This window comes from Tupaia chinensis, unplaced genomic scaffold (genome assembly GCF_000334495.1).
Source record: "Tupaia chinensis unplaced genomic scaffold, TupChi_1.0 Scaffold000096_1, whole genome shotgun sequence".
NCBI lineage: Eukaryota > Metazoa > Chordata > Mammalia > Scandentia > Tupaiidae > Tupaia > Tupaia belangeri.
Window position 1 is genome coordinate 3347000 of NW_006159558.1, and position 11660 is coordinate 3358659.

Genomic DNA, 11660 nt, shown 5'->3' on the forward strand with positions numbered 1-11660 from the left:
TCTGGTGTCCATGGCCAAAAGCAATAACATGCTGACTTGACCTTACTGTTAAACAGTGCTAAGCCCTTGCACTTTTTGCATTTTTAAAGGGGGAGAATAAGAGTGTCACTGTGTAATTTAAGATTCACGTCAGAAACAATCATCTCTCAGTGTCTTCTGTGGATTGATTCTAGAGCCCTCCTTATAATACTAAAGTCCACAGAGGCTCCCCTTATATAAACGGGAGTAGTATTTACATATAACCTATGGCCCTCCCTCTCCTGTACTATAAATCATCTCTAAATCACTTGTAATACCTAATAAAATGTAAATGTATATAGATAGTTGTTATGCTGTAGTGTTTAGAGCAAAGACAAAGGAAATGTTCAGTAGAGACACAACCAATATAGGCCAAACTACATAGTACACGCCAGCAGCAACAGGACATTTTTGACTCACTGGTTAGTTGGATCTGGGGATATAGGGCACAAACTACGTTCTGTAGTTGGGCATTTATATCAGGGAATGCTATGTCTTTGTTCTCTATTATGGAGTTACTAACAATGCCTGAGACTGGGTGATTTATAAAGAACAGAGGTTTATTTGGTTTAGGAGTCTGGTGACTGGACAGTCCAAAGGCATGAGACCATCATCAGGCTGGTGCCTAGTGGCATATTACAATGTGGGCAACAGAGGCAGTGAGATGTCAAGAATGTGCAGAGAGGTAGAGATCTAAGAATAGTCATATTCCCTTATAATTAATCCCTTTTCAATACAACTAGAACTTAGTAGGTCTTATGAGACAGCATTAATCCATTCATGAGCTGACACTACCATGATCCAAACACCACTCACCAGCCCTCACCTCTTAAAGGTTTCACCACCTCCCAACACCATTACCCTGGGGACCAAGGTCTAAAATATGAAACCTTCAGGGACAGATCTTTATCTAAATTACAACACCCTCACATTTTCACAGATTTGTTAAACTCTGTATTTATCCATCCACACATTCATATACTAATAAATATACTGGGCAACAAATAGGATCTTGGCAATGTTTTCAGGACAAAAGAAACAAAATCTCTGTCCTTGTGGAACTTAGTTACTAGTGGGAGGAGACTGACAAAAGCCACAGTAAAGGTGAAGTATATTGTTCGTAGGAAGTGATACATGCCCAGAGGAAAATACAGCTCAGGAAGGGGAAACTAATCCTATGGGAGGGGGTGAAATTTTAAGTCAGATCATCATGTAAGTGTCACTGAGACAGCAACATGTGAATCAAGACATGAAGGAAGCGAGAACGGATAAGCAAGTTAGTCTTCAGTTTTTTTTTTTTCCTTCACATTTATATAGCACTTTAATTATATTTTCAATTTTTAATTATTTTCTCTTTGTAAATTTTTTTCTTTATTTCACAATCAATCACTGTATATTATTACAACATACAAAATGAATTTTCACATCCAGAACAGAATAGAGTCCCCAGAAATAAACCCCGAAACATACAGCCAACTGATTTTTGACAAAGGGCACCAGACAATCTAGTGGGGAACAGAAAATCTTTTTAACAACTGGTGCTCGAAAAACTGGGTATCCACCTGCAGAAAGATGAAACTGGATTCCTATCTCTCACCACTAACAAAAATCAATTCCAAATGGATTGACGATCTAAACCTAAAACTTCATACTATAAAACTACTGGTAGAAAACATAGGGGAAACTCTTGGAGACATCAGAGTAGGCAAAAATTTCTTAAATAAGAACCCCGAAACACAGGCAATAATCCCAAAAATAGACAAAAGAAATTATATCAGATTACAAACCTCTGTACAGCAAAAGAAACAACAATTATAGTGAGTGAACAACCTATGAAGTGGGAAAAACTATTTTTAAACTATGCCTCAGATAAGAGACTGATAACGAGAGTATATGGGGGAATCAAACAGCTTGCCTGGAAAAAAAATCAACCCAGTTAAAAGATGAGCAAATGTATATGGGGAATCAAACAGCTTGCCTGGAAAAAAAATCAACCCAGTTAAAAGATGAGCAAATAAGCTGAATAGACAATTCTTTAAGAAAGACATATGAAAGGCTGAAAAGCATATGAAAAAATGCTCAAAATCCCTTATTATAAGGGACATGCAAATTAAAACCATAACGAGATACCACCAGTTCAAATGGCTAAAATTAAAAAAATAAAGAATGGTATGTGCTGACAAGGCTGTGGAGAAAAAGGAACTCTCCTACACTGTTGGTTGGAATGTAAATTGGTCCAGCCACTGTGGGAACAATATGGAGATTCCTCAAAGACCTACAAATAGAACTACCATATGATCTAGCAATTCCACTCTTGGTTGTCTACTCAAAGGATAGGAATGCAAACAGAAAAACACTTGCATATCAATGTTTATTGTGGCATTACTCACAATTGCTAAGACATGGACCAACCCAAATGTCCATGAACAGACAAATGGATTGGAAAAGTGTGGCATATATACACTATGGAATATCAATCAGCCATTTAAAAAAAAAAAAAACAAAAAAAAAAAACAAAAAAACCCCAATGAAACCCTAGCATTTGCTAGAAAGTGGACGAATATGGAAGATTTTCTGCTAAGCGAAGCAAGCCAGACTATGAGAAAGACATCATATGTCCCCACTCAATATATACCAAATGTCTGCACTCTTTGGCAGAAATTAAAATACTTGATGGTGTAAAAGCATGGAGAGCAACTGTGGATACCAAAGACTGCGAGAAACAGCAGAACTGTCTTCGATTTTGAAATATGATTGTGGACAGCTTTCAAGCTCCACCTCACTCTGCCCCTCTGTCCTGCATACAGGCTGGTCGTTGGTAGGGAGAGTTCAAGCTACACAAGCCCAAGCCCTGCTAGAATGGTGCACAGGGCTTGTGTTGTCACACAGCCCTGTGCACTCAGGTGGTCTCCACATTTGATTGAATGCCCTGTGTTTAGCAATATCTTGAAATTCTTTTCTTTTATAAAATGCTTTATTTTATGAGTGACAGGCTCTACCCAACACACACACAGACACACACACACACACACCCCTTGTCTTTCTCTTTATCAAATTTCCCAAAGGGAGCACATATCAAGATGTCATCCATTCCTGGACATCTGATCCACACAGAGAAGAGATAAGAGGCCTCTCCCATACACTGAGCTATCAAAACACTCCTCTCACTATTTCTGTTCCATTGAGAAGACTCAGTCTGAAATTATTTTAACTTTCTGTTATTACTTGTAACGTTATGGAAAAGTAAATTGCTGACATTAACAAGGTGATAAACTGCAAAGAACAATTTTTTTGTTTTCCCCTTTAACATCTTATTAATAATACATTAGCATGGGAACCAGCAGTTAGTGTAATGGCTATGTCGCTGGACTCCCACGTAGTCGACCGCAGTTCACGTCCTGGACCCGGTGGCTTAAAACTCACGCCGGGCGTGTGTGCGTGCGTGCCCAAGATCCCAAGAGGAGAATGGAGGAGAAGGGATTGCAGCGTGACCATCCCCCCTGGGGGGTGATTTCTTGCTTTCTGTCTCTGTATCTCTCTCTGTCTGTCTGGCGAGCGCACGTGCCCTATAGCGAAAAAAATCTCTCCAAAAGAAAAAATTATAATAATAATACATTAGCATCATTAACAGAAAAAAAAATAACATGGCAACTTAAAAACTATCCATTTAAGAAAATAATGTAGTACTCAACCACTCCCAGAGAAAATAGATCCTCGCATTGGATTCTACTGGCTAAGTCTAGGCTTATCCTGAACTTTGAGAGGGCCTTTGTCCTGAATGGATGGTGAAACATTCAAGTAAAAGGTTCGGAGTTGTGAGTGTGAGTTCCGATGGATATTGCCTCAAAGCAGGCTCAGTTTAGCAACGTCATCCAATTTACTCCAATGCTGGGGTATTCCTGGGATGACCAGCTTAGTTTCCCTCTGAGGAGTTTTGACAATTCATTAACCTCAGGATTCAGTTCTTATAAAACATTCTTCCACATTAAAAAAGACAGCAGTAGGTGGTGTGGTGATTAAGGAGCTGAAATTCCCACATGGGTGACCATGGTTTGAATCCCGGGCCTGGCAGCTTCCTTTCTAACTCTCTTTCTCTCACTCTTTATTTCTCTGGCAAAACTCATGTGAAATAAATACATAAATAAATAATTATATTTTTTTTAAAAAAGACTCTATCCCATAGAATAAGTTTGTTTGTTTGTTTGTTTGTTTGTTTATTTTATCACTTCTCCAGCTTCTTGTACTTGGCTTCCATTTTTTTTTTTTCCTTTGGAATATGTATCCAACTCGTAGGCTGCCTGCTCAAGGGGCAGCTAACTACTCCTTGATGTTGACCTGATCCAGAGAAGGCTGTAGTCTAGCATACTTCTGGTTGAAGTCCTTTAAATTTCTACTAATGTTCATAGCAATGTCTATTAATTTCAAGATAACTGCAAGCTGGTTAGTTTATTCATATTTTCCAGGAGCTTGTAGTCTTCACGGGTAGCCATCAGCTCCCCAGGTACGTGGCCATCGTGGAGAATGTGTTCATTGACGTAAGTCTCAGTGGGCTCCTTTGCTTCCTCAGCGGTCTCCACCACTGCATCGTCTCTAGTGGAATCTTCACGTTGGATCGCCGGTACACCCTTTGCTGCCGCCACCATGCCTGACTCTGTGCTGCTTCCCGTGCTGGGCCGTCTGGCTCTTGAAATTTTTAATCAATTTTGAACAAGGAGCCCCACATTTTCATTTTGTACTGGGCCCTGCAAATTCTCTAGGCAGCCCTTTTCCAAATTCTGAAGATAACTCTTGAGTTCTAATATCAAAATTTGAGCCTACTTCCAGTATCATTTTTTAACTTGTGAAATACGTTTTGACACAAATGCGGGTTCCCATGTTTAAAGAAAATCTGCAAAGAGATCCAGATTCGCTTTACCCACTTTCTTCCAATGGTAACATCCTGCATCTAAGTATCTTTCTCCAGGAGGTGAGGATAGAGAATTTTTTCTGTAACAACTTATTAGTTTTTGCTTGTATATTTTTCTTTTCTCTTTTTAAAGAGGTTTTTGCCTTAGGGTGTGTGCACTCACCAGAGATAGAGAGACAGAGACAATGAGATGGAAAGTGAGAGATCATCTCCCAAGGAGGATGGCCACACCACAATCTCTTCTCCATTCTCCTCCTGGGATTTTGGGCGTGAACATACACGCTCCCAGTTTAATTTTCAAGCCACCAGTTCCAGGACCTGAACCAGGGCTGGCCATGTGGGAGTCCAGTGAAATAACCACTACACCATCTGCTGGTCCCTTCTGGTTACATTTTAAATATTTAAATAAGTGGATCTCTTTTTCACTCTTGGTTTGGTCTGCAAGGTTAGAATTTGAGCTACTATCATTACTTTCTGAAGCAACACTTTTAAAAAATCACCTCCTCTCCCTTCTCCATTTCTTTTTTTTTTTTTTTTTTTGAGAGGTTTTCGCTATAGGGCGCATGCGTTCGCCAGACAGAGAGAGACATAGAGACAGAAAGTGAGAAATCACCCCCCAGGGGGGATGGTCACACCGCAATCCCTTCTCCTCCATTCTCCTCTTGGGTTCTTGGGCACGCATGCACACACACCCAGCGTGAGTTTTAAGCCACTGGGTCCGGGACGCGAACCACGGTCGACTACGTGGGAGTACAGTGACATAGCCATTACACTAACTGCTGGTTCCCAGAATCTCATTTCTTAAACCAAGGTTAAAAGCAGTAAAGTAGTATAAAGGAAATGACAATTACTTAACCCGATCCCTGACCATTGCCCAACAACTGCCAAAGGTTTCTGCTTATTTTCAAATTAATGTATTCTATTTCTTATTTTTGAGAACTCCAATTTAAGACATGTGTGTTTTCCTCTCTACCAGGAAATATGTATTTTAAAATTGGATACTTTTTTTTTGTTTTTAGATTATTTCCAGTCATTTGTAGCTTTTGACAGTTTGAATTAAATTTTATTTTAAAGTATCTTATTCAGCCATGATAGCATGAGCTGAATTCAGCTGCTTGGCAGACTGAGGCCACATGGGAGACCTGGTTCAATTTCCAGCCCATCCTAAAAGCTGGATAAGCACCTGTAATCTCACTGTTTGGGAGGCTGAAGAAGGAGAATCCCAACCCAGCAAGACCCTGTCTAAAGCCTACGCACTCTGCAAAACCAAAATAGCAAACAAGAAAGCATCCTAAGAACTCATTCAGTTCATAAAATATTGTCTGAGTTATCTATTCTCTCACGCTTATGCTTTTAAATGGAAGTGAAGATGAAACTATCTCTCTATCTCTATGTCTATCTATATAGCTTATTTCAACGTCAACACTCTTGCCTGACCCTCTAAGCTGATGGCTTAGTGAGAGGGTGTTATTTCAAAAACACCTGAGTAAAAATCAGTCATTTGTCCACATGTGAAAGTGTCACTTCTGAGCCCACAGAACTCTGTCCTGTGCCACTGCCCACAGGGGAAATCAGTCAACTAGAATTTGCAATTGATCAGGACAAAGATTTTTCCCCCTACTAGACAGAGTAACTTAGATAAAATATTGGGTCATTGGAAAAGTCATTACATGTTTTTCTATGCAAAAATCCATCATGACTTTTCTGATGACCCAATAAAGTAGGTTAAACATGATGAAAGTGGTTTGAGCACTTTTCTCTTTTGTTTTCTATGAAACTAAGAAGGAAAAAAAATCCTTAAATGTTAGCCCTTTGATCTGATTTAACCCAATACATAAAGGACTTATTATCATCAATTAAGTGTGATGAGTAAGTGATGAAATTGCATTTAGCAGAATAACCCAGAAAAAGATCTTTCTAAACAAAATGAAAAGAAAACCAAACAGGACAGAATGAAAATAGAAATGTCCACAATAAAAGGGAACAGTTAAGAGAGAACCCAACTGTAAGTCTGGTTTCCTCTAGCCCAATGCCAGCTCAGCCTTGAGAATCCTCTTTGGCACTGGTCATGAGGAGCCATTGGGTATAGAGCAGGTCCTCAGTACCCTGGAACTGGGCACAAAGTGGGAAGAGAGAGGCTTCCTTCTCTTGAGCATCTGCCCAGATCTGTGTATCAGAGACAACAGAAATAAAGCCCCTAGAGCTGTGGAAGCCAACTGACAGAGACAGCCTACCCATAACAATAGCTATTGTCCTATTTGCTGAATATACAGATAGCACATGCTCTCTGAGGAAAACTGAGGAAATAGAGGCACTCATAATGCACAACGTGATAATTACTCATCTGTCTACATATTGTGTTGTCCGAAAAGTCATAATGCAATTTTTTCTGTCTTTCTATGCAAAAATGCATCGTGACTTCTAACAGCCTAATACTTCTAGTGCATTTCCATGTGTATATGTATACATAAACATACATGTATGTACTTGTATATTTATATACAGTACATGTATTTATATATTACATACTTATATATGCACATGTACATATCTTTATATTTGCATATAAATATACAAAACTGGGCTTTATATACTTTGCATATTGAATTATAACCTGTGTTGTTCACTGTCATAATCATAGTAGAAACAATTTTATATGTGTGTCTTAAACGGTTTGCCATGTGTTGATGTGGGCGTGGAGAGTACGGTGAGATTCAACTGCTCCCTTATAGCTATGCAATATGTGGTGTAAAATTTATTTGGTTATTTTTCTGTTGTGTTTATGTTGTTTCCAGCACTTTCCTGTGCATAGTTTCAGAGTCATGTTTCCTGTCCCCAATTTTCGTCATACTTTATAAAATTATTACTTTAATGTAGAGTGAAATGATATGCACATTTTAAAAGTTCTTGCTAAGTATTTCCCTTCATCATTTTTATCAAAATTTACATATCCATCATTCAGACACATAAGAGGCCAATATAGATATTAAGTGGTCAGAAAAGTCATGACATATTTTTCTATGGTTCTCTATGCAAAAATGCATCATGACTTTCCTGACAAACCAGTGTGTTTGATCACCTTCATCAATTTGGTAGATAAAAATGGCATTTCGTTACTTCATTTCAAAATTGTTTAGCAAAAATGATTTTTATTTGTAATGGCAATTTAATTGCTCCTTTTATGAATTGTCCAATCATCTTTTTAGGGGTATTTTCTTTTTTATTAGGACTATTTATATACTTATGATCACCCAGATGATCTTTTCTTATCACTTTTGACTTTAGGGACCCGACCAATGACATCAGTGACCTTCAGCCTTATTGGCAGGAATTTTCACACTATGAGCATCCTCTCTGAGTTCCTTCTGTGAGCCCCAAGGAGGTCCTCACTGAGTCAACAAGCCTAGTTGGTGAGAGGGAGTGCTACCTGCTGCTTGGCTTCCTGTGTCTGTCTTGCTGTAGCTCCTTCTTATCCATGTGTACCGATGGCATACTGAGAAGCCACACCGCTGCCACCCATCATCAGGGATACTCTGAGTGAGCCAACCGAGAGAGGGTCTTCTCTTAGGCGGGAAGTTAGTGGTGCCATCCCATCCAGGATGCAGTGCCCACCCTCAGGTGTAAGAACTGCCCAGGCTTCCACGTCTCACATAGTCAGCCTCTGGTCTCTGGTCTAAGACCAACAGGAGTACAGACTCAGATCTCCTTCTCCGTCTTTAATGTCTTTGAGCTTCTCACCCTTGCAGTCGCCTCCAGGAGAACAGAGCCTCTACACTCACTAGCTAGATTTGCAGGATTCCAGCAGCTGGGAAAGAGAGGTGGAGCTGCTTCTCATTTAAGAGCCTCTGGGCCCCAGCTCAAAGAGCCGCATGTGTCCTGTTCTACAAGCATGCTGGCACGTTGTCCCTGACAAGTGTTGCAATATTGCCTTTCAGTCTGGTGCTTCCATTACAATGTATTAGGTTGAAGTTTGTAGCTTAGTTTGCATCTTCATGAATGACATTGGGGGGCTGATTTCTCTTCATGGAAATACAGTACAGTCGTTATTGTAGAATCCCTAATCACAACAGGACATCTAAGAAGGGTTGAATAAAACTAAACTAAATTTATCTTAAATGCATAGCTGAGCTCACAAGAAAACAAGTTAACTTCCAAGGGCCAAAAATACAGAGAGAATAGAAATCGCAGGGTTGGTTTGGGTAAGTTACAGAATGAGATAAACGGGGGTGCTGCCTCGGTAATCAAATAGCCAAGGGACTCAGTTTTTTTTTCTTTTTTTTTTTTAAAAGAATTATTTTATTTAGCTTTATTATTTATTTATTTAAATTTGATGAGAGAGAGAGAGAGAAGGAGAGAGAGAGAGAGAGAGAGAAAGCTGTCAGGTTCAGGAACTGAACCCCAGTCAACCACGTGGGTGTCTAGCACCCTTAACCACGACACCAACTGCTGGCCCCAGAGACTTGGATTTTAATGGTTACAGAAAATAAGACCATGGGGCATATAAGATAATGAAATGAAATTGGTTTCCCCACCCCAGTAAAACTGGCTGGCCCTCTTGACTGACTTCACTGTGGATAGGTGTGGAAAGCATTCACTCACCAGGGAAGAGATAACAAAGTTGTCTTCTCCTGAACTTGTGGTAGAAATAACTTTTACCTTAAAATTATAACAGCATGGGGCCAGAAGGTGGTGGAGCAATTGGGGCACTGGACTTTCACATAGTTGACCATGGCTTCAGTCCTGGACCCGGCTGCTTGAAAATCATGCCAGGTACATGCATGTGCATGCCCAACATCTCAGGAAGAGAATGGAGAAGGGATTGTGGCTTGGTCATCCCCCCCTGGGGAGTGATCTCTTGGTTTCCTTCTCACTGTTTTTCTGTATCTCCTTGGTGAGCACAAGCACCTTATGGAAAAAAGAAAAAGAACTTAAAAATTATAACTACAAGGGGCCTTGTAGTAGCACAGCAATAATGCAAATGGATCCACGCAAGAAAGGGCCTAGGTTTGTGTCTTGGGATGTCCCTGGGCACACTGGGTATGCATGTACATGCCAGCGATCTGAGCTAGCTCATACTGGAGATGGATCATGGCGGGGATCTTGCTGGCAGCATCTCTCTCTGTCCTCTTCTGTCGCTCATGCAAGAAATAAATAAACAAAAGTTATAAGATGATTCCTGTCAAGGTTTTAGTTAGGTTTTTTTTTTCTTTTCTTTTTTTTAATGGCCAGAGAGTATCTTATTCAAGAGAAAGGCACAGACAGCACTGCCCATTGGGATGCTGTCAAACTGCAATCCTTTTTCCTCCATTTCTCCTTCCTATCAGGATTTTGGACACATACACACATGCACCTGGTGTATCTTTCTTTCTTTCCTTCTTTCTCTCTCTCTGTTTCTTTCTTTCTTTCTTTCTTTCTTTCTTTCTTTCTTTCTTTCTTTCTTTCTTTCTTTCTTTTTCTCCTTCTTTCTTTCTTTCCTTCCTTCCTTCCTTCCTCCCTTCCTTCCTTCCTTCCTTCCCTCCTTCCTCCATTCTCCTTCCTTCTTTCTTTCTTTTTTTCTTCTTTCTTTTCTTCTTCTTCTTTTTTTTTTTTTTTAAGAGAGATTTTTGCTATAAGGTGCATATTTGCAGTGGATAGACAGAGTGAGACAGAGAGATAAAAATACAAGAACTCACTCCCCAGTGGGGATAGCCATGCTGAAATCCCTGCTCTTCCATTCTCTTCTTAGGATCCTGGGCATGCATGCACACACACCTGGCATGAGCTCTAAGTCTCCGGGTCCTGGACTCAAACTACATTCAACCATGTGGAAATGTGGTGACATAACCATTATACCATCTGTTGGTCCAAGCAACTGGTGTGGTCCAAGCAACTGGTATATTTTTCAAGCTATCAGGACAGGGATTTGAACCATGGTTAGGCATGTGTGCTCTGGATCCAAGTGCACAGAACTGAGCCACTGAGCTGCAGGGCTGGCCCTGAAGATTTTAGCTTGATGTACTATATTTGGGATCGCCCCACAGAGGAAATAAATAACAACAATGTAGCTACTCTTACACAGCCAAAATCTTCTTGAAAGGACATGCTAGTCTAGCATACTGAGGATTTACACAGCTGGAACCCTAAGAACAAACTCACAATCTACATTTACAAATGGTAAGAACAATCTACCATGTGTCAGAGTCAGTAGAAAACACAAATAGCAGATTCAGATACCGAGTAATAAGGCACTGACTACAAAACCAGCATACTTGAGATGACTAACAACACAAACAAAAAGAGAAAATAATTCAGTATATTCCAAAAGGACCACACGAATTGTAGCAGTGAAAATTATGTTCATTGAAAATATAAGCTCAATAGGCAAGTGAAAACCAGGAGTTAAATAAGATGCATATGAAATGCGAGCACAGAGAAGTCACGTACGATGTACTTGTCCAACTAACATAGTTCGGGAGAGAAGGGAACGCTGGTCTGGTACCACCCAGTGTGGGTGTGCCATCTGGGGGGTCAGAAGGAAGACCAAACACCTGTGAAGGGTCAGGTTTCCCTAAAGGTTTGGGTTGACCATTGTGCCAATGTTTTAGATAGGAAGATTTAGAGGTAAATGATACTGCCGTGGTGCAAATAAACCTATAAATGAATTACAGATTGTTTTCTAGATATTTATGCTGAACATTACAAGGATGTGTGCAATTAGTTCCAAAGTGCAGTAGAGACTGCTGACCCGAGCAGGCAG

At 40.0% G+C, this 11660-nt stretch overlaps 1 pseudogene; it reads right to left on the reverse strand.

Annotated features, from left to right (window-relative positions):
* Positions 1-4240: 4240 nt before the first annotated feature.
* LOC102488037 (biogenesis of lysosome-related organelles complex-1 subunit 2 pseudogene) lies at positions 4241-4661 on the reverse strand (annotated as a pseudogene).
* Between the last annotated feature and the right edge of the window lie 6999 nt (positions 4662-11660).